General features: G+C 35.7%; 1 protein-coding gene and 1 non-coding gene across 2 annotated transcripts in view; one reads left to right on the forward strand and one right to left on the reverse strand.

Annotated features, from left to right (window-relative positions):
* Positions 1-24272, reverse strand: part of LOC118195454 (A disintegrin and metalloproteinase with thrombospondin motifs 6-like) — a 493619-nt gene that overhangs the window by 319608 nt on the left and 149739 nt on the right. The gene's annotated exons all lie outside the window — the stretch shown is intronic.
* TRNAA-AGC (transfer RNA alanine (anticodon AGC)) lies at positions 15144-15216 on the forward strand. The gene has a single exon. It is a non-coding gene; the product is annotated as a tRNA-Ala (tRNA).

A 24272-nucleotide genomic window follows, 5' to 3' on the forward strand; every position in this document is an offset into this window, starting at 1 on the left:
GGGATGATTGCGGCTTCCCCGTTGTCTCCAGATGAGTATGCGACGAGAATCGCTACTCAGACTGAATCTGCTGTCATCTGTAAAGAGTACTCGTCCCCATTTATTGTACCTCCAATTCCGGTGTTCCCTGCACCACAGAGAACGCCTTCTCCGATGGGCAGGCGTTAGAGGTACACACCGTACAGGGCGTCGTGCAAACAGACCATCACCGTGCAGTTTTCTGGCGACGGTAAAACGCTATATCGGTCGTCCAGTCGCCTGTGTCGTGTGTCTAGCGATTTCTCCCGCTGTCTGCCGCCTGTTTCTTCTGGCCTGTAAGGCAATATACCGGTCATCTGCGGATGTGGTTCCTCGTGGACGACCAACTACTAAACCCCCGGATAGCTATTCCTGTAGTTTGAAATTGTCTCCAAAGTCGTGAAACGGTGCTGTGAGCAATTCCGAACTCTGCAACCACACTTGTCACACTGCGGCCTTCCTCCAACTTCCCAATGATTCGACCTCGGGTAAAAGCATCCAGATGTCGTCTAACAGATTGATTATTCGCCATTTCTCGCTGAGGCAGCAACTGGGTGTGATTTTAACTGTTATACGGCGTGAATCTCTTTGCCAGAAATACTGATTTTACACCGACAACATGCTTTATACTACTCAGACACTCCCCCATTACGTCTACCTGCATATCTGCGCATGTGCTACCGTACATCACCTTACTTAATATCCTGATTGGTCTTTCTGTCCGCTCTGCCTCTTCGTTCAGCTGATATGCTAATTTTTCGACTTCGTCCTTAATTTTTGCACACCAGTGTATGTAAGTACCCAAATGTTGTGCTAAAAATATGTTTATAAACAAATTCTAAAAGCTTACACTGAAAATACATAAAAATGTCTTAACGCATTAATTGTCCAACGAATTTAAAGAATAAGTCCTGTGGTGCAGCAAATGTAAGCAGAATTTTCTGTATGAACGGGGAAAAACTCTCTCAGTTCAGTGCACCACAAAACTTAATACAAAAGGTCGAAACTGACCAGTGCGATGCTGTGGCAGCCTCGTTAAGCTCACCGAACAAGCAACTGAAAACTTCTTTTAAACAATATATCAGCTAAACAAGTACCTTATCTTTACCATGATAGATATGGAAACATTTAAAGAACACAATGCGTACAAAATTAGCACTTGAATATATCCAAAACCAACAAACTAAAGCAAAATTTTAAAAGCTTACTGTGCACGACCAATAACCCCTCCCAGACGTTATACTATATACAGATACAATTAAGGGTATTCTAAAGATGAAAGAATCGGTATTCTTAAAAGATGAATGCTAATATGGAATCAAGCGCGATCATAGTATGAATCAAACGTTATATAGAATTGTACACTAACGGCGACGAATTGAGAATAATATCATTCAATATTTTCGACCTTTTAAAAACTTAGTGCTTTTTACAAAATTTGCATATTTTCCCAGAACGACAAATTATTTTGGTGAAATCAGTAAAGTTTCCAGGTAATCAGGAATCTTATTATTTAACCAGTAAAATATCATCTAAATTCATTTTGTTATATATCTAAATTACGGTGCACCTGCCTACAAAAAACCCTGTCGCTGCGAGTTTTCGACCACGCGATTTGGGACCTCGTAGTCGCATTACTGCAAAAAGTTTTATGTTATACACTCAGTACGGGAACTTTTGAATCCTACAACGTAGTGAAATTGTAATATTTTTTGTGTAATGTAATATGAAGTGCTTGAAAGAGACAGTACCCTCTCTGAAAAATAGGAATACAGGGGCAAGTGTAATTAACATTGCGTAAATTGCTATCTGGCTAGATATCGCCAAGGTGGCGATAGTTTTCGTGACTAATTTGTGTCACCAAATTTAGCAAGAAACCGCTAAAACTTGGCGACATTTTGGTGCAGTCCTTGTATAACTGTAACTGCTACTGTAATTGGATGACTGTAATTGATATCTATATGTAACCATCATAGCCTCGCATGCCTTCCAGTAATTTCGAAAAGTGGAAGTACTAGAGATTTCTCGGCGGCCGGGGAAAAACTATATATGACCGGAGAAAGCGTCATCTTTCAGTTTTCCTCAGTTGTTTATTTTAGTGTGAGTTCGGAGTATTGAGATATCTCCGTGTTAGCTTTGCTCCATAGATGCGCTTTGCATTGCGTAGTGTTTAACGTTCTTAGTAGTTTGAAGTGTAACTACTGATAAACTACTGTGGTACTGTGAGGAGTTGCACGACTATTTTTGTGGAAAGTTCCAGAACTGTGAAGTGTTTCTTTCGGACCCGTGTGCATTCAGTCTATAATGAAAGGTGAACTCAGTCTGGCTTAGACTTGGGTAGAAGCATTGAAAATCGTAAAGGCTGGAGGAAAAGGATAAGCTATCCCTTGAATTTAAAGCTAAAAATCTGCTCTATAAATAAGTAAAAATACGTTTTTTGAAAACTTTTAATTCAGTTGGAAAATAGACATGAAATAATTAATAAAAATTATTTTTAATAGTCTTATAATTCATTATTATTATGCAATTGGAATATTTAGTCATCACGATGGGAGGTTCGAATCCCACTAATTCTGGAAATAATTTCGTGTTGGAAAACACGAATCTTCGAGCTTTTTTCTTGATTCGAAATTTTCGAATTTTAAACGCCGTACTAACAGCCGAGCTGTAAAATCACTGAACACTGGTAGTTTGATCCGCTTGAAATTTCGGCGAAGGGCTAACTGCCTGGAAGTTTCTTTGGTTTTTCCCTGAACATAATGCGAATACGAGCCAGTTTCGCTTTGAAAGTCATCCACGAAAGCCTCTTCGTTTAATCCCGTCACCAGTCTGAAGATAAATGCACAATTTTAAAACTGAATTTCTTTTCTGCTTTTCAATTCTTTCATTATCATTTCCGCCCAACAGCGGCCGAGCGGTAAAGTCGCTGAAAACTGGTAGTTCGGTCCGAGGATCGAATCCCGCGAACGGGCTGACTGCATGGGCGTTTTCGTGGTTTCCTCATGTGTAACGTGTATACGAGTCAGTTTTTCTTAGAAAGTCTTCCACGAAGGCATTCCTACACTTAGGCAGATAGCCCTAGTGTACTTTGCCATAATTAAATACACACCATTATCATTTCCGTGCAGTTTCACACGTTCACAAAGTAGCGAGTTTCACACGTTCGCCTTTTTTTAATACGTTAGAGAAGGGGTTTACTGGTGTAGGAATTAATAACAATACTGGAATTCTCCCATTTCAAATGAATATATTTTAGTCAGCAATTCATAACGTAGTGAGTTTCCCCACTGTCGCTTAATGCATTAGACAATTGGTTTTACTGGTTAAGAATTAACAACGATACTGGAATTCTCCCAAGTGAATACGGATCATATTCTATGCAACTTTATCAGGCTGATTGCATCATAAAAGTTAGCCAATATATTTATTGCTTGTACAATCTGAACTTCCGTCAGCTGACAGCAAGGGCGTCATGCAAATCATTCATCTTCCTACGTCTGTTGCACGGTATATCAGCTTAAATGATTTAACGTCTTATGAAATGACCGTTAAATTTGTGAAAGCAATTAATCATGTTATCTTCGCATAAAGAAGCCGCCCACGAATTAGGAATTGACGCACTTCGTGCGTTCATTCACGCAAAAGGCGGAATCTTCCGCTGCTAAATTCGTTCCGCCGTTTCCGATACAAATCGATCAAAGGATAGAGCGGAATCTCGACACATCGTTGTCTATGGAATTTGCGACGGTTAGTGTAAAGTACGAATTTTTTAATTACTTTCTCATGCGTATAAAGCTCTTTACGTCTCAGATTCAGGGATCAAAAGGATTGATTAATCAGCACCTCGGTTTATTACTATTGAATCTGTCGTTGTCTAGATATTATGCATATCCTAACCAATGTGACGTGACAAGATTATAAATTTGTGTAAAATAAGTCGAAGTGAACACGGATAACCGAACGCAATGGTCTCAAACGGGCTGCCTCTGAAACAGTATCATGCGGCCCGCTAATACGTTTCAACTATGCATTTGTTGCAAAAAATTCAAAATTTTAACTAAATGAACTCCGAATTTGCATTATTTTCATTACAACTAAAAATGAACGTAAACAATGCATCAAAAAATCTATAAATTGAGCTAATTAATTATCAGTGTGATATAAATCTTTTTCAAAGATTTGAAAATACAGATATGATTTACTTTCATTGATAACTGGCGAGGAACAAGTATGCTCCGTTAAGAATTTTTGCACTAATAACTATTGTTTTGTTTGGGAATGCATTCCTATTGGGCCGACTAGTGGTCGAGCGGTAAAAGTTGTTGAACACTGGTAGTTCGGTTCGAAGTTCGAATTCCGCGAACGGCCTGGCTGCATGAGCGTTTTCGTGGTTTTCTGCGTGTGTAAGTTGTATACGAGCCAGTTTCCCTTAAGAAGTCCTCCAAGAAGGCATCCCTCCCGTCAGGCAGATAGCCATCGAGGCTTTGCCATAATCACAGAAAACAAACCAACCATTTCTATGTGAACAGCTTTTTTTTCCACACTTGAAAATTAATAAGGAAAGAACTCGATTAACCGATGCAATCCATGACGAAGAAAATTTCTAGCAAATTTTTCTCCAGCATACGGACATCACATTAACAACGAATTTTTTATTTAAATACAAGATTTATAATTATTTACATACGTGTTATATAAATATATGCATTTTAATTTATACGTAGAAGAAAGATCGAATAAATAAGGGAAAGAGACGAGGTTGCCGTTGTTTCTTCTCAAGTATTGTCCCACCTGGAAAGCTTACTATGAGAACTTAGAAATTTTTCATAGTTCGTTTATTTTTAGTTAAAAAAATCAAAGTAACTCATTTAATGATTAACTAAGCATTATTTGAAATAAATGTCAGTCTAAAATATTAAGCTATATTAAATGTATATTAATATATTAGTATATTAACAAACTAAATATTACCATGTGTGAATTACAAAGTGTAACCAATAAAAATATCTTGCAGATAACAAAAGAGAAAATAAACGTAAATTTGTTTTTTTTTTCCCTTTGCGTTATTATTATGGTTGATATATATATCTGTTTTGATAGATATTTAGTAAGTGCAATTTAAAATTTAGAATTCTTTTTGATAAAAAAAAATTATTTCGCTAAAAAAATTCTTCCCGCCAGCTGTTCCAAATCTTGCATTCGGCTCGCATGTGGTTTGAGGTTGAGACCATTGATATTACGAGTAATTATAATAGTTATCTTAACCTGACTGATAATAATCTGATATTAAGCTACGGATTAGTTATCTTAACCTGATGAATAATTATTGTTATCTTAACATGACGGATAATAATCTGACATAACGAACAGTTATTTCAACCTGCTGGCAACTTATTGTTCCTAACATCTAACATACACACGAACCAAAAAAAGGGGGGGTCAGAGTAAAATTTGAATCATAGTTTAAATAAAAATACGGCAAAACAAAGCAGATTAACTTTTTTATTATTTACTTAAACTGTTAGTATTCAATTTATTAAACTTTTATGCAATTGTATGTAAATATGTATTTTTCGAATTCATACTTTCATTTTTGATAATTGAAATGAAAGTATTTCATTAGCACTTTTTGTATAATTTGACATGAAAATCTAAAGAAGGAAAGCTTTGCCGAGAGAATAAGAATACAAGATTAATCTACTTAACACTGAGTAAATAACTCACTAAATTTGCGAGATATCGATGGTCTTGGTGACTAATTTTCGTCGCCAAATTTGGCGAACATCGACAGTTTTGGTGGCCATTTGCCGACATTTCGGTCCAGACCCTGTATAATTGTAATTAGTATTGTAAATGAATAACTATAATTGATCTTCTGTGTAACTGTAACCGTTACACAGAACTTCTGTGTACACCGTTAAACAGAAGTACTCATATGCCTTTGAGTAATTTCGAAAAGTGCAAAAGGTGCTGGAGATTTCTCGGCGACCGGGAGGGAAATCTATATAAGACCAAGGAGATCATCGGTAATAACCGTTTAGTTCAGCGTGAGTTCGGAGTATTGAGATATCTCCGGGTTAGCTTCGCTCTTTAGGTGCGCTTTGCATCGCCTTGTGTTGAACGTTCTTAAGTGCATCTACTGATTGTATTCTGTGATAGTGTGAAGAGCTGTTCGAGTATTTTTGTGGTTACGAAGTAAGAGTTACTTAAAGTTTCAGAACTGTAAAGTGTTTGCTTCGGTAAAAATAAATTTTATCAAGATATCATCAGTTTTGTGTGCATTCAATCCATCGACGACCCCGTAAGCACGCAACAATAGTTTGTCTCTTAAAAATAGCATAGATACTTACGTATTATGCCGTCGACCGTGGAAGCGGGCAGAAACTCAGCCGAAGTTGCGCTAATTGTTTCTACAGAATTCTAAAAGAACTGACTCATCTTTGGTAAACAATCAATAATCGATTTGCTTTGTTTTTGTGCTTCGTAAAAAGTCTTTCAACATTTTCTGTCATTTTGTTTGGCTTTTTGATTTTGCCAGATGCTTTTGTATAGAACTGTGTACGAACTTTCCATAGATTATTTTTTCAATTTTTGTCAGATATATTCAGCTAATCACATAGTATCCGTTAATACATACTTTTTTAATGGATGCCATAGCTTTGAAATTAATTAATTGCTTGATGTTCTGTACAAGATTGCTTCCAAATTTTAATAACTTTTCTTTTTTAAATACAGCAATAACAGTTCAAAACAAAACGCGGTTTATAGAGAACCCGCAGATTTACATCAAACGAAAGCGCAATCGTTATATTTGTGGTTTGCTCACTAGCCGCCGAGCGGAAAATTCCTAAACACAAGTAGTTCGTTCCGAATTCGAATGTCGACGAAAGAGCTGGCTGCCGAGGCGTTTCCGTGATTTTCCCCATATGCGAATTGTATACGTGCCAGTTTCCCTTATGAAGTTCTCCACGAAAGCATCTTTTCCCTTAAGCAGATAGCCGTCGAGTGCTTTGCCGTCATTACATAAACCAAACCAAACGTTCTCTTTTATCCAAAATTGCCTCTAAATCGCTTTGTTTGCCAACAGTTTCGAGATCCATAGGATAATACATAAGAAAAATAATGTAATGTTACATTATATTATTATTTATATACGATATATTATCGTGTAACTTTAAGAACTCTGATTTCACCACATTAAGGGGAAAAAAAACAGTTATAAATTGACAGTTTAAAATAAAATACTCGGTTTAATGGCTTCATGAAGTAGAACTTAAGAGAAATTAGAAAGATTAAAATATAAATGAATCCGTTAGCGAAGGTTATGTGTGAATCAGAAGTAAGTGGTGTATTTAATTATGGCAAAGCACATGAGGGCTATCTGCCTAAGGGGAGGGATGCCTTCGTGGAGGACTTTCTAAGGGAAACTGGCTCGTATACACGTTACACATGGGGATTAACACGAAAACGCCCATGCAGTCAGCCCGTTCGCGGGATTCGAACCTCGGATCGAACTACCAGTGTTCAGCGACTTTGCCGCTCGGCCGCTGGTGGGCGAATCAGAAGTAGATGTTTTGGAATAGGAATGATTACCCCCCCTCAAAAATAAGGCTCTGGTTTCTCTTTCGCAGCTCATTAAGTTATATTTACCGTTTATATGATTGGCAATTTAAGAAAAAACAAAAATTTACAAGCACTTTAAATGTAATCTAATTTGGTAAGCAGATGGTTTGAAAACACATGCGCATCATCACTGAGTATCAACAACCTGTTAAATGCAGTACTTTCCAAAAGCTAAGTGTGTGAAGCAAATTCTCAGCTTCGCCACGCATGTTTCACTTTGGTCGCACAAAATCCATCGTGATTGTAGAAAGGGGGAAAAAAAGATCCACTTGGATAGAATTTCCACCAATATGCAAATCAGATATCACTGGAAACGACGCTCTTCTCAAGCCTTTAAATATGACTGCTAGTGAAAATTTTCCTAAAGATAAATTCTGGTTATTTCTTGATTACGCAGTAGGTGTCTTTAATGTTTTATCGTACGGATAATGTTACTGAATTGACGATGTCTTTCCGTTTGTATGCGAAAACGTGGAAAATGTATCGCTTATTGTGATCAACAATTATATAATTATATGTTAATATATAAGTTAATATGATCAAAATATTATAGAATAAAATAATTCAAACTGCACTAAAGTCGCCAAATAAATTCAAAATTGATAGCAAATTTTGCCAGGTGACACACAAATAACGCCAAGTAAGGATTCAGTTGACAAACAACTTGTTTTCGATTTTAGTCAATCATTTCAAATCAGCTTATACGCGTAGGATGTAACTCAGCGAGCTCTTCGAGCACTCTGATTTTTCTAAACCTTGCATAGTGATTCCTTCGTGTCTCACCAGCTATCATGACCTTCTGTGGAACACTCAACTGTGATGATTATAATGACTATGCAGATTCTAAACAATGAGCAATTTCATTACCTACCTCTTCACGACGAGATGAATTTATGAAAGATATCACGACTCGAGAAAAAGGGAACTACTGTTATATGCGCCCTCAAGTCGCCAAATTTCTCGCAAAAAATTTTTGGTGAGAAACTCCACGTTGCCATATTACTATCTAAATTTTTTTGTCTACATTTCGAACTTTAAGCCTTAAATATCTTCAAAAACGCGGTTTCGCAAATGCAAAAACCACGTTTTGAACACACAATTTAAGCTAAAAATCCGAAACAAAAACAAAAAATTTAGATAGCTTTTTGCTATCTAAATTTCGTGAAGTTTCTAGCCAAAACTATTTAACAAGATACTAAATTTCCTTTGCACACAATCTAAAATACGCGACTGAAATCTTTCCACCACGTCTCTCATTGCAACATAGGCCATTTCAAAACACGCACGAAACGAACCAACGAGTAATTAAATTAACCAGCAAAAGATTTTTCAAGGTCAACAGAGTTGCCATACAACACACAATCGCGCCAAAACCCAGCGCAGACCACATATCGCCACATTTGGTGATATTAGGGCGCATATAAGAGTAGAGCCGGAAAAAGGTCTAAAGGGATGTCTGATTGTGAACGACAACCCAATCCCTGATCGAAGGAGAATGATATCGAAGATGCCGAACTAGGAAAATTGATTCAATTACATGGAGCCAATACCGTTATGAGACACATCCATAATTGGCTGTCGCAAAAACTCCTGAGGAACGAGAAAGAGTGATGGAACAGTTTCTAGATGAAGCTTCCTACCTGTAAAGAACCAACGTACTGAACAAACTACTGAAAATACGAAAAGCAAAGGAGAATGGAACTAACAAAGACTGTCAGAATTACCGAAAATACAGAGCCGATGGATATTCCCTAAGATAACCGATACCAAGCACTTCGAAATTTTACCGAAGAAAATCCGGAAGGAGGAGCTAACCCTGAAGTACAACCGCCCCCTGAAGCTAACCCTGAAGTGACATTGTGTTCCCGCACTATGAAAGTGATTGGATGAAACTAGACGAACTTTTTAAAACAAATTGTACCGTACCCCAGGAAAGTCAGATAAAAACGAAATCTATTTTTGTCTACACGAAAAACTTGAAAGATTACAGTAAAATAAGGAAACTTCTACTGGAGCAGAATATCCCATTTCATTCTGTTCAATTAGAATGCGAAAAGCCGATCCGAGTCATATTGAAGAACCTCCCCGCCTCTGTGAAAGAAGAAGCCATCTACCAGGATCTGGAACGAAGAAACTAGCCAATTCTTAAAGTAAAGCAGTTCACCAGAAATCGAAAAGGAGAGACAGCAAAACTACCAATATTCCTGCTAGAGTTTAAAAAAATGCTGAAAGAAACCTGATTTATCACTTAAACGATATGTTCAGTTTCTACGTGCTCATGGAAAAATGTAACCCGAGAAAAAGTGTTATCGATGTCAGCAATTCGGACATTCTCAGTTCTACTGTAACAATCCAGCGAGATGCGTGAAATGCGGAAGCCAACATCGCAGCAACCAGTGCCTCATGAAACCTGAAGATAAACCAAAGTGTATCTTTTGTGGCCAAAGTCATGTTAGCAGCTACAGAGGATGCAGCGAGTATAAGAAAAAATTCTAGAGAAAATCCATCAACTACAGCCTAAAGCTCCTGAATTAATTGAAGAAAATTTCCCCAACACGAAAATCTCCACCGAACCAGCTCATAAAAACTTCCCAAAAATTAAATACAGCGAGAAAGTTAAGGCAAAATCAGACCTCTGCCGAAAGACCTGACTGAAGCTTTATCCTGGCCAAAAGACAAAAAAATCAACTCGTTCCTGACTTCAATTAGTTCCTATATCGGAAAAATAAAATCAGCGAAAACATCAGAGGAAAAATTCCAACAGGCTTTCAAACAGCGATGCTACTACTTCAATTCCCCGAAGCTGATGACTAGTGATTTCATGTAGCGAATCACGAAGAACCAGTAGCTCAGTGGTTAGAGCGCAGTGGTAAGCCTTTGGACTCTGAGATTGTGGGTTCGGGCCTCGATTCGGCACACTCACTTTCTTCTAATTAATTACACCTTTTTCTTCAGTACAGCTACAGTATTGCTATTACATCTTGGCATCTTTATCAGGAGTGACTAATATGCGAAGACTTACTACGCATCATTAAGAATATTTTCTTCGCTTTAAGAATTCCTGTATGTTATGCCAGGGAAAGTTATGCAAGTGATACTTATTACATTCAGGATGCGACTTCGCCCAAGCGCCTGTTTTCAAGTGACTTTGCACCTAAGTCTTCAAATCAGCCGGTTGTAACGATCCTCGAGTCAGGTTTAAACTAGAGGACTTTCTGTTCTCTTGAGAAAGAACCACGGGGTCCGCTAGATGACCAGAAAGTAATCAATAAAGGGAACTTGTTAAGGACACCTGCAACCTTTTGTCATTTCCTTGCGAAGATAACGTAAGAGGATAGGAAGAGGCCTTTGTCAGAAAAGTGCCATATGTATAAGTCGCGGAAAGCGACTGGCGATCCGTATCACGGGGAAGTGTTCTCTGTTCGTTCTGAAGCTCTATAAGGTACTTCTCCCGCCTTCTTAGCATGCCTTCGTAATGTAGTGGGCTGCACGCTGGGTGCGTATTCCGGAGGTCCGTGGTTCGATTCCCGGCGAGGGCGTTGCTCATTTTTCATCTCTTCGGCTTCAAAAATTCCTAATGACTCCACAGCTGTACTGATGATTTACTTTTATATAACCCAGAAATCATTGTTTAAGTTTTAAAATAAGTATTTAAAAGGCCACTGGTCTGATTATTTTCCATCTCGGAAGTTCACTTACGGTACACCTTCTTCCCCCCCCAAAAAAAAAAAAAGAAAAGGAAAGAGAAACTTAATTTGAAGTGGATTGCTCTATTGATTTTGAGAATTGATCAGATACAGGTTTGTCTTCTTCAGAAGTTCTTCTAAAATAAAAATTCTCTGAAAACATCTATGCATGCTTTTTTGTTGCTTCTTCATTTTAAAATTTACGTTACAAGCTCTCTTCTAATGAGGGAATATTAAGATTCTCCGAATATTAAGATTAGGGATGCAGCATCGGTCAATTAATTTCCAGAAATTTTTGAAACCGTTCATAAATTGAGGTTATTAAACAGACCTTTACATTTTTCTAGTTAAAATATCATGAAAGTATCTATTTTTATGTTTCTAGCTATATTTATATTAAATTAGTTAAAATATATCGCTATTTGAAGGCTATTTTTTTTTCTCATCGTTTAATGTCTTCATCATCGTTATCATCGTTATCATCATTCTCATCGTATAACGTTATCAAAATAGTCATGGACAAAAGTGATCATATCAAGTGCAGCCGTCACATTGATTAAAATCAAACTTTTGGGCAATTAGAATATATGATACTTGTTTACATTTGTTTGAAATTACAAGTAATAATAATACAAAAATAACTAAGTATAAATCTACTAAACCATTTTTTCAAAATTAACTATTTCATATTCTTAATCTAATTGCGTTTTTTAAGTTATTTATGTTAATTATTTGTATTTTGATTACGTTGTACACTGTAAATTATAGAAACAAAAGTGTAAAAGAGTCAACGAACGAAATCATTCCTTCATTAACCGATGCAAGAAAATATAATTGGGAATCCTTACTAGATATGAACGTTGTCTGAACGACGTCTATTCAAGAATAAGAGCACTGAGATTTTGCGTAAAAGAACATGAATCTTACATTTCCATATGCCTTCCAGTTTAGTTTGTTAATTTGCCTCCCATTCCATGTTGGTTTCCCAATAACAATTTCAGTTCTGTTGCAACTAAAGTACCATAACGTAAAATAAACCAAAACACATAATGGCGACTTATATTTCCATGAAGACCTCTACTACCATAAAATTTGCTAGTTTAGTAAACGGTTCCAATTCGATGTTTTCTTGTTTTATTATCTATGTGTTTTCGGGCTATTTATTTTTATGGTTATTTTTTGCTTACTCTTATTTTCTTTCCTCTTCCTGCTTACAGATATTAAACAATTCTCAAGACACACTGTAATACACTCTTCCAAAAAAATCGAAGAACCAAGAAGGTGACGACTTTTGCAATCGTGACGAAGTTTGGTATGCAAAAACATCTTGATCGAACATGCAAATTATCAAAATTTCAAGGCAAATGAACAGGAATTGCGACCATAGCGCGTATTTCTAGTGCGCAATTCGCAAATTATAAAACCAGTAACAGAGCCGGAAAATTTATCTTTTTTTTTTTTTTTTTTTTTTTTTTTTTTGCTACCGTTATAATTTCTTAAAGAAGCAGCTAATGATGCCATTAAGACAATATCGAAGACTTTACAGACTTCGAATGTGGTCTCATTGTAGGGTTGCGTGAAGCTGGGTGGTCATACCGAGCAATAGGCCGACACTTGCTGCGCAGAGACACTGCTGTGCAAAGATGTTGGCAGCAATGATTGCTACAACGAAATTGGCGGCGAAATGAAGGCTCTGAAAGGCCAGGATCACAAATGCGAGGCAAGATAGGATGATTGTTCGCCTGGCCCGAACCGTCCCAACGGTATCATTGTCGACTATTCAACTCACTACAGCCACGTCTATACCTCTCGTGGTACGGTCCACCATCGCACGGCGCTTGTCTGAAACGGGGTTACGCTTGCAGAGGTTTTTTAAGACGTTTGCGTTTGACCCCACAACATCGGCGGAGTCGTCTGGAGTGGTGTCGCAGCCGATCATCATGGCTGCCATCAGACTGGCATCGTATAGTGTTCAGCGATGAATCCCGCTTCAATCTTGAAGCAGATGACCACGGTGTTCGAGTCTGGAGAGGATGGGGCCCAGTGGTCCCAATCAGTCTTTGCTTTACAAAGGCATACAGCCATAACCCTAGTGTGATGCTGTGGGGCGCTATTTCTTATGACAGCAGGTCATCTTTAGTCATCCTGAGTACATCATTAACAGCTCAACGATTTGCTGATACCATCCTGTGATCGGTTGCATTACCCTTCATGGCACGTTATCCTGGGGCCATTTTCCAACAAGATAATGCCAGGCTACATACCGCTCGCATATCTCTGGACTGTCTCCGTCCGGCTGATACTTTTCCTTGGACAACAAGGTCACCAAACCTTTCACCAATCGAACATGTCTGGGACACAGTAGGCTGCCAGTTTCGGGCACCACAAAATATTGCAGATCTGGAGCGACAACTGATGAATGCCTGGCAGAATCTGTCGCAAGATGACATTAGGAACCTCTACGACTCCTTGCCTCGACGAATTCAAGCATGCATTGCCGCCAGGGGCGGTTTGACCAACTACTAATTTGAAAACTCAATGGGTGATTGGGAGCCGTTAACAGGTACTATGATCTTGATTTTGTAATCATTTTATTATCTGTGTATGAGCTATACCTATATTCAGTTCCATCAAAACCAATCACTTCCTTCATCGTACTTCGATTTTTTTGCAAAAGAGTGTATTTTAGTACCGCATTTCCTTGCGTATTTTCCTCTCTTTTTTTACTAATTTTACTACCCCAAAATCGATACGGGGAGATTATGTGAATAATTTAATTTCCCTAGGACGTGGTTATAGTTAGAACAAAACAAATGAAAGCAGACATAGGTAAACTAAGGTAACTATCACAATATTATTTCCTTAATTTTACCATTTCAATAATACATAGCATTATTACTGCAGTGTCTCATTAGATATATTTATTTCTACTTCCCCGTTACTTGAATCTTTCCCGTTCTTATTGTTGTTTCTGCTACTTCTGAGGCCTCAAATCAACCATAAATAATTAGAGAAGGAGAATGTGCAGATGACTATACGAAATCAAATCATAAACTAAATGTAAGTTTGTGTTTGCATCGCTGTGATCAATCAGTTCTCATATGGCTGGCATAAAGTTCAACAGTTAGATGGGAAAGGTTCAGCGTGACTTTTGCTTGTAGTTTGCAAGGACTTGTCTTTTTTAATAAGATGGAAACAACCAATGCGTTGACGAATCCCTTTTAAAAGTCAGGGAAGCTTTTTCTCTCAGCCCAATGAGGAAGGGGGAAATTACGCCAATATTTTTAAAACTTTCAGAACCTGGCGTAAAAAAGCTACATTTTAAGCAAGGAAATAGTAAAGTGTATTTTTCCAGAGTTTTTCGAGTCAGACTCGAAATTAATTTCGCTCTTACACACAGAAACAAAGGAAAAAGTGTATGTTAAATTACTTACTAAACTAATATACCTTTTAGCTATACTTAAACGTATTCTCTATAGTATTTTAGTTTATATCTATATTAATTAAAAAAGAAAGTAACGTTAGAAAATGATTCTCTTAAAATCCACTTATGGCTCAGTTCTTAAAAAGCTTTATATTTATCTTTAATCGTTGAACCTTTAGTGGAATAATTTGTATCACGATAAAGTAGAAGAAATTCGCTTCATCAAAACAGCAAAATCTCACTTCGAACCAGGATACTTATTATTATTCATTACTAGGCGTACTGCAAACACAGCTGTTAAATGACATGACGATTACGAAATTCCGCGAATATAAAACAGTTTACCTGGCAAATTCGTAAAATATCAAACATAAATAATAATCAACCTTTGTGGGGGCGTAGCTCAGATGGTAGAGCGCTCGCTTAGCATGCGAGAGGTACCGGGATCGATACCCGGCGCCTCCAACCATATTTTTAAACCATCAACGATAATTATAAACATCGTGTTATTTTTATTAGCTAAATATATATATATATATGTATTTATTTTACTATAATTATTTTATATAGCCGAATTCGTTGGTCATTTAATTGAAGCCATGACCGAACACATCGCTCGGGATGCACAGCAAAGACAGGGGGTGGACAAAACACATCTTTACATAAAATTAAACTCCCCGCCCTTCGTTTCGGGCACGTAGTTAGCCTTTGTTAACCACTATACCATCCAGGACGATATACATGGACCTTGTAAGGACGCTATACCGTAGTGGACCCTGACGATATAACGTCATAGACCTTATAAGTAACCACGACATAACTTGCATTTTTCATGTCTCGAAAGCGCGACTTAGGCTGTATATTAGATATCGTTACAATGTAGGTATTTTGACACAAAATCGGACTTTTTCTTTAACGACATACACATTTTTAGTCCAAAGGGATTTCAGTCCCGAAGGACTATTGCTTTCGTTTTGGCATTTTGCGGACTCATAAACGTCGGTTCACTTTTCAAACTGTTGCCACAAAAGAGTCCTGCATTATATTTGAAGAAATTAAATAATGAAAAATCTGCATAAATGATTGTCTATTTCTCGCATTGTGATAAAACAATGGTACATAGAGCCATCGAATTTTGAATGACGAAATCCTACTGCGAATATGGGCATCTGAAATCCCAAATTTGGAATTTGTTTTATTATAGATTTTATATTTTGTAAAACTTTAATGAATTTTTGATTTACAAACTCAATGCTTTAAAAGCGAGAAATGGCAACGTTATATAGAAAAAAAAAAAAAAAAAACTTTTATCTCCAGCTCGCGAGACTGTGTATATCGGAAATTCTAAAGATATGCTTAATTTAACATTATTTTGCGATATTGCTCTTGAACTGAATTTTATGGTTTAAGTGCAAAGAACATGATATTTAATAAATAAAGGTAACACTCAAAACGTTAAAAAAACGCCCCTTTAGACGTAATTTAAAATCTGAAAAATTTCAGATTTTTTTTTTTTTTTTTTTATGAAACGTACTTGATTCCTTCGTTCAGAGTTCACAAGTTAGGTTCAATCCAAATAAAATGCGCAGATATTTTCTGATTATTTTTTAAATTTGTACTTTTTAATAATTTTTATAAGATTTAAGAAAACATTTTGAATTTACATCATTTTAAAGTAGACGTATGGCATACCTGCAAACAATTAGAGTTTTTAATTCAAAAATTTCTCAAAATTTTACGTGCATATTGGAACGTTTTGCAATTTGGCATATTTGTTATAAGCGGTAATAACGCCACATATGGTTTACACATTTTCTTAAAATTATTTAAAAGAATGAACGATGCACCTTTTTTCCCGTTGTACACAGTTAAAGGGAGCCCATCAGCGGCCGAGCGGTAAAGTCGCTGAACACTGGTAGTTCGGTCCGAGGTTCGAATCCCGCGAACGGACTGACTGCATGGGCGTTTTCGTGGTTTTTTCCCATGTGTAACGTGTATACGACCCAGTTTTTCTTAGAAAGTCCTCCACGAAGGCATCCCTTCCCTTAGGCAGATAGCCCTCGTGTGCTTTGCCATAATCACACACATGTTAAAGGAAAATAGGTTACTATAAATTAAGAATTTTGCCAAGTGAATAATTTTTGGCTCGTTCTGAAAAAGGTGCGCCAAGATAAATTTTTAAACTTCTCGGTAAATTTCTTACCCCATTTTACAAAATTTAATATTTATGCATAATTTGAGTGGTAGATTCAAAGTATGAAAAAAAATAGGTATGCCATTTCAGAAAAAATCTAATTTTGTGTCAAAATACCTATCTTAAAACAATGCTATATATAAACTTGATATATCCCAAGTCACGCTTTCGAGACATGAAAAACGCAAATTAAATTTCGTCGATCGGCGCGATAACACGCAAGATATAAAACTGTTTCTCCCCTTTTTTTTAGCCCGAACGAGCACTCTGCCCAGAAGGGCTATTAACTTTTTTGGCATTTTGCGTTGGTTAACTATAAACGGGGAATTACTTTTCAAATAATTTCCATCAAATATTATCGCCTTGTATTACAGTTAAAGAAATTAAATAATGAAGAATCTGCATGAATATATGCATGTTTATCGCACTGTGAAAAAACAACGGTACCTAGAGGCGTCCAGTTTTGAATAACATAGTTTTCTACTGGAGTATGGGCATCTGGAAGCCTAAATTTGGAATTTGTTTTATTACCTATTTCATGTTATGTAAAACTTTAACGAATACTTGATTAACAAGCTCAACGATGTTAAAGCGAGCAAAGGCAACACTGTACGGAAAAAAAGAAAAAAATATATATATATATATATCTCCATTGCGCGAGCCTATGCTGTTTTGCTATTTTTTAATATTTTATGATTTTGTTGCTGAATTGAATTTTATATGGTTTAAGGCCGAAGAACATCATATTTTATATGTAAAGGTAACACACAAAACATTAAAAAAACGACCCTTTGGGCGTAACATAAAATTTGAATGCTTTCAGTTTTTTTTTTTTTTTTTTTTTCGTGCAGAATGTACAGACCGTTTTTTGACGTTCCAGCACATGATGGAAATAAAGTATGGGTCAGTGAAAATGATTCCGAAGGAAGAGCAATGGAATACAAGGAGCAAAGGGAAATGTAATGTACGCCGTTTTCCTCAGAAGTGCAATAAATGACCAAAAGCATCCAGTTAGAGGGACGGAATGCAGTTACAGCTAACTGGTAAATCTCTGTTTCACCATGATAATGCATCTTCTAGTTCAGCAAGACTAACAGTTCAGATTCCTGAACAACCTGAAAATTTAATCAACTAATCCGGATTCTAGTTCATTACCATGTTTAACAATAGTTTCTTTGCTTTAACCTTTTAACTGTCATGCCCGAGATTGCACTGGTGTTCGAAAATGTCACGCCCGAGTATTTCTCGGGGTAATTAGTCCAAAGGGACTTGAGTCCCGAAGGACTATTGCTTTCGTTTTGGCATTTTGCGTCGGACTCCTATAAATGTCGGTTCACTTTTCAAACTGTTGCCATAAAATGTTAAGAGTCCTGCATTATATTTGAAGAAATTAAATAATGAAAATCTGCGTAAATGTATGTATATTTCTCACATTGTCATTAAATAACGGTACATAGAGTCATCGAATTTTGAATAACGTAATCCTCCAACGAATATGAGCATGTGGAAGACCAAATTTGAAATTTGAAATTTGTTTTATGATCGATTTCCTATTTTTTAAAACTTTGACGAATTTTTGATTAACAAACTCAAGGATTTCAAAGCGAGCAATGGCAACGTTGTGCAGAAAAAACATTTTTATCTCCAGCGCGTGAGTCTCTGTATCGGAAATTCTAAAGATATGCTCGTTTTAAAACTATTTTGCGATATTGCTGTTGCACTGGATCTTATGGTTTAAGTGCGAGGAACATGATATTTAATAAAGAAAGGTAACACACAAAATGTTAAAAAACGCCCCTTTGGACGTAATTTAAAATCTGAAACATTTCAGATTTTGTTTTTTATATTTTTTTAATTTTTTTTTATTTATTTTATTTTATTTTATTTATTTATTTTTTTTTTTTTTTTGGAGTGCATCGTATTGTCATACCCGAATATATATCGGGAGATGTTTATTTCGGCTACATTTGGTTTTTCCAATAAAAAAATTTGACAATTTGTGTACCCAAATCATCAAAATAACTTGACAGTTAAAGGGTTAAAAGGCAAGAAAACTGCCAGTTTCCATCATACTCTGGTCAGGGGTTAAAACTGTACTAAATATCCGTTACTTCGAAGAAGATCCAGCAGTTTACTATAAAACAGTGTCATTATAAACGACAAGATTTCTGTACTATTTGAATTTTGTACTATCATTATGTTTTATAACCAACAACTGTTGTTCTGTCTGACTCCATAAGCTCGGCCTCATTGCCATCTTTGCCTTTATTTATAATAAAACAAAGAAAAAAACAAGTTTCTGTTTATCATTCATACGTTAATTGAAAAACTCCATAGAAAGCATTGTTAATTATTACACTCAAATAAAATGAAGTGTGCAGAAGACCTTCATGATCGCTGTAGGAGTTGAGTCATTCTCATCAAAAGAGAAATATTTCAGCCTTCGTCGGGAAAAACATTCATTGCATTTTTTTCGATATTTATTTCCTTGTGGATTGATGTCTGTTGAAATAAAGACCACCTCCGAGTATAATAATTACTCGCACCTTGATCAGAAGTCACTATCATAGAAATTAGAACTATTTAATATCTCAAGAAAAAGAGACAGTTTCATCTCGTGGACAAGTAGTTTATAAGACAGTATGTTTTAGTTTCAATTAAAAGTAATTTTCTGAAACCTAATTTTAAAATGTGAAAAAAAAAAAAAAACTAAAAGCTTTCAGATTTTATAATACGCCTTCGTTTTTTTAAAGCTTTGTGTATTACCTTTATTTATTAAATATCATAATTTAATTCAACAACAATATCGCAAAATAATTTAAAAAGAGCATATCTTTAGAGTTTTCGATACACAGTCTCGTGCGCTTGAGATAAAAATGTTTTTTTCTTCCGTACAGTGTTGTCATTTCTCGCTTTGAAATCGTTGAGTTTCCTTACAAAAACTCATAAATGCTTTACAAAATATGAAATAGCTAATAAAATAAATTCCAAATTTTAAATTTGGGCTTCCAGATGCCTATATTCGAGTGCAGGACTACGTTATTCAAAATTTAATGGCTCTAGGTACTGTTGTTTTATACTAGTGCGAGAAACATACATACATTTATGCAGATTATTCATTATTTAACGTCTTTAAATGTAATTAATACAGGGCTCAAATATTTGGCAGCAGCAATTTAAAAAGTGAAACGCCATTTATAATAAACCACCTCAAAATGCTAAAACGAAATTAATAGCCTATGGCAAATTCCCCTTTGGGCTAATAATAATGAAAACAGTGAAAAGTGTTAGTAAATGTTAACATCTACTAGTATTAGTTAAAATAAATAAATATGTAAAACTGCAAATTTTATTGAAAGACGTTTAAGGAAGGAAAAGATTGGTGTAATATTAAAGGATCATTTTAAAGATAAATGATACGAAAAGTTTCGGTAAAAATATATTCAGGGGCACCCCATGGCGAAAATTGGCGATTGCTGGCGGTACATGGATACCTAGTTTGTGCAGTTCTTTTTGACTTGTTATTTTGGCTTTGTGTAGCTGCGATACGAAGACAAAATAAGAAGTTAAAGAATTGCACAAACTCGGTATCCATGTACACATCAACCTATTTTCACTTGAAAAAAGACATCAGAGAATTTCAGAAACTTGGCATTGCGCACTCCCTTCACTTTATCCATGTACACATAGACCTATTTTCACTTAAAAAAGGTCAGAGAATTGCACAAACTTGGCTTTGCGCACTCCCTTGACTTTGTCCATGTACACATTGATCTATTTTCACTCAAGTCAGAGGAGTACCTAATTCTACAGTAGAGCCACACAAAATATACATAATCTCAATAAACTACGTTTTAAATGAAACAGTAAAATAACATAAAAAAGGAAACTCATCTTATGCATCTAAGTACTACACAAAGCAAATATCCCCTTACCTTATTTAGAAATTTCTGAGTCCTTCAAACTGTGGCACACAAAATTCCTTAACAGCATCTAAAAACTTCCTAAAATTATCTAAACTAGAATCCATATATCGGCGTCACCTCATAAATTCACAAAAATAAGAATAAAAAATATCCTCCGTGGTGGATACCATACGCATTTCCTTTCTACAAACAGGATATTTATAATGGCTACTAAGTAAACCTTCATTTACACACCAATCAATTAAAGCACTTTTTCCCCTTTCGTTCCAACTCATACAGAAATTCAAATTAATCTTACAACATTCAGCCATTTTACCGTCTAAACCACAAAACAAGCAATGTATTTCCTAACCAACACACACAACAAGCCCTTAGCAACATTTTACAGGCACTTATGAAAATAAAATTAATCTTGTAAAAAATAATTATTTCCAGTCTAAAGCAAATCTTCAAATAAAAATCAATTAAAATATTCATTGAATTCGATATTATTTGAAATTTTGAGTGTTATTTCGATAATTGGTTGAAGATGAAGAAGGAAATTTTAAGTTCGAAATGAAGCCGGCGAGCTCAAGTTTTAATAGTTACTTAAGATTATGTTCAAGATCAATAATGCAGTAGTCAGTGCATTATTGATCTTGAACGCAGTATTGAATCAATAATGCAATCAAGAAACGGTCATTTACAATTTTTATTTTAAATCAAAGAACATTATCAGTAAGTAATATTTTATTTACCTTACAAGATCTTGATATCGACATTCATTTTGCATACGTTCGAGGACACTGTAGAAGTTCTGGAGCTAAGGGTCTAGCTAAGCTAACCACAAACCGTCGCATTGATTTCAATCTCCGTGTTTCTGTTTCACAGTGGAAGCTGTTTTATACAGGGTGTATCAGTACAGCGCTGACAAACTTTCAGGAGGGATAGAGTACATTTAGACGATGGCGAAATTACATAGAAATGCATGGTGGGAATACATAGAAATGCACCGCTTTCCTGGTGCGGTAGTGACGACACAAAAAGAAAGGACACGAACAGTGTAAGAAAACATGTTTATTATTCGGAGTACAACAAAACCAAAAAAAAAAAAAAAAAAACAGCAAAGAGACAACAATCATCATCAATGAATGTGTTCGAAATTGCGACCCGGACTGTGATGCAGGAACTGCGCGTCATGCGTCTTCCATTCGTGATGTATATGTTCCATGCGGAGATGTGACGCCTGCATCGGTGTCGTAATTTCGAACACCTTCTTTAATGACGATCAAGGTTTATTTTTGGTCTTATTTGTAGGTCTGTACTGTACTAAATATAATAAAACATGTTTTGTCTCACGGTTTGTGTCCTTCCTTTTCTGCTTCTTTTGTCGTCACTACCGCGCCAAGAAAGTGTTTCCGGCCATGCATTACTGTGTGATTTCCCACCGTCTAGATGTACTCTATCTCTCCTGAAAGTTTCTCAAGGCTGTACTGATACACCCTGTAGAAATGATGCTATCTGCATTTCGAACAGAGAATATCTGGCCTGACCAAAAGCAAAATGGACCAAATATTTTTTTCTCTATAATTTTGTATAGAATAAAATTATTCAATTTTCAACTGATTTTAAAGTAACTCAATTTTTAACTGACAATTTAAAGCGATTTGGACTTGCTTCAGTGGATTTTGCAGCTGCGGTAGAGGAGATCAAGATGTAATGCGTATTCTTCTTGAAAGCGTTCGTCATTTCCACCAGATGAAGATATTTCAGGTAACTTTGATTCGCCTGTCTGTGTCTTGGTCGCCAATGTTTTCTGAATTTTTTCGGAGTAAAGAGATAATTTCTGCTTTACCGAATTTTATCCTTAATTTAGACTACTGAGTTATTTTTCTTTTACTTATTTTTTATATATTTATTTTTATTTAATTTTTAATAATTTTTCCCATTTGCAGTGCTGTTGCACATTTTTTATTTATTTTGCTAGTGCTGTAACTTACTTGTGCAAGGTCGTACACTTTGTGTAACAGGAGGAGTTAAAATTATAGTTAACAAAACAAAAAAAAAAAAAAAAAAAAAAAAAAAAAAAACATTTATTTAAACCAACTACTATTTAAATCAACAAGTATTATCGTCAAAGGATTAGCCATGGGAAAATCCGAATTAGTCCTATTCTCACGGATGTCAACATGCATTTAATAACAAAACCTAAATTTTCCCTTTTGCGTTCCTTATGTCGATGACACATTCGCTTTTTTTATGGTAATTAGCATGATTTAACTTAAATTGTGCCAGTTATAAATTCTATAAATCCTACCATTCGGTTCATCTTCGCAGTTGAAACTCTTTCTTTTCCTGAAATTTTTGTCACCAGAAACAACTTTCATTTCCTCGATATATCATTCGTTAGAGGTAAATACATTTTTACATTTTTTTAACAGTTGAATGGTTTAGAAGAAATGATTTCGGTATTTGAACTCCAAAATACGAATTGAAAAATACAAGTGTTTTCAAGTCTGGGTTCAACTGTGCTGAAAATGACTTTGAGTACCTGCGTTCATTGAAGAACATTGTAAATTAAAATTCATGTTAAACGAAGAATGGTCCCCTGGGAGTTAGTAAACTGTCGGAAACGGAAAATTAATTATTCCAAGTATGAAAAAATTTTGCAAACTACCCCAAGTTAATTGTTACAGTTCTCTGAGGAAATTAATCAGTAGCCAATTCCTGCTGCTGATAGTACTCGCGAAAAAGACTTTTGAAATTGCAAACCTATATTCAGAATTCTTACAGTAAGCAGGAAGTATTTAATTCCATTGGGTTGGTAAGAAACTAATTTCATTTTGCGCAAATAGATAGCGTTATGTTCGTTTTGTTATTCTTCTGCCAATCTTATAACTTTTTTTTCTTTTGAGATTTCGCAGCTGACACTCTTCGGTTGCTATAGAAACAAATTCAGTGTGTTTTTGCTTATAGCTGTTAGTTTACTGTCAGTTTTAACATGGAATGCAAAAATAAACATTTTAGACATATTTTACTTTCCTATTGCTTTACAAAGCAAAAAAGACAAAAAAGCAGCTGAGGTTGCTTAACAGAACGCGTGTGTTTGAAGTGGTTTATAAAATTTCGTTCAGATTTTTCACTGGAAGTTGACCAACGTTCTAACCGACTTTTTAAAGTTCATTATGAAAATATTAAAGCCACAAATGACACAGCATTGCATCATACAGTTATCGAACAGTTATCATCATATACCTATGCGAGAGATTGCAAAAGAATTAAAAGATTAACAACTGAAAATCATATAACATGTTTTGGACTTGTTAAGAAGCTCGATATTTGGGTTCCGCATGAATTGAAAGAGGTTCACTTAATACAACGATTCAATATTTGCGATACGCATTTCAAACGTTATGCAGTCG

This window comes from Stegodyphus dumicola, chromosome 7, assembly GCF_044657685.1.
Source record: "Stegodyphus dumicola isolate Sdum_Otavi_A_Nest chromosome 7, ASM4465768v1".
NCBI classification, from domain to species: domain Eukaryota; kingdom Metazoa; phylum Arthropoda; class Arachnida; order Araneae; family Eresidae; genus Stegodyphus; species Stegodyphus dumicola.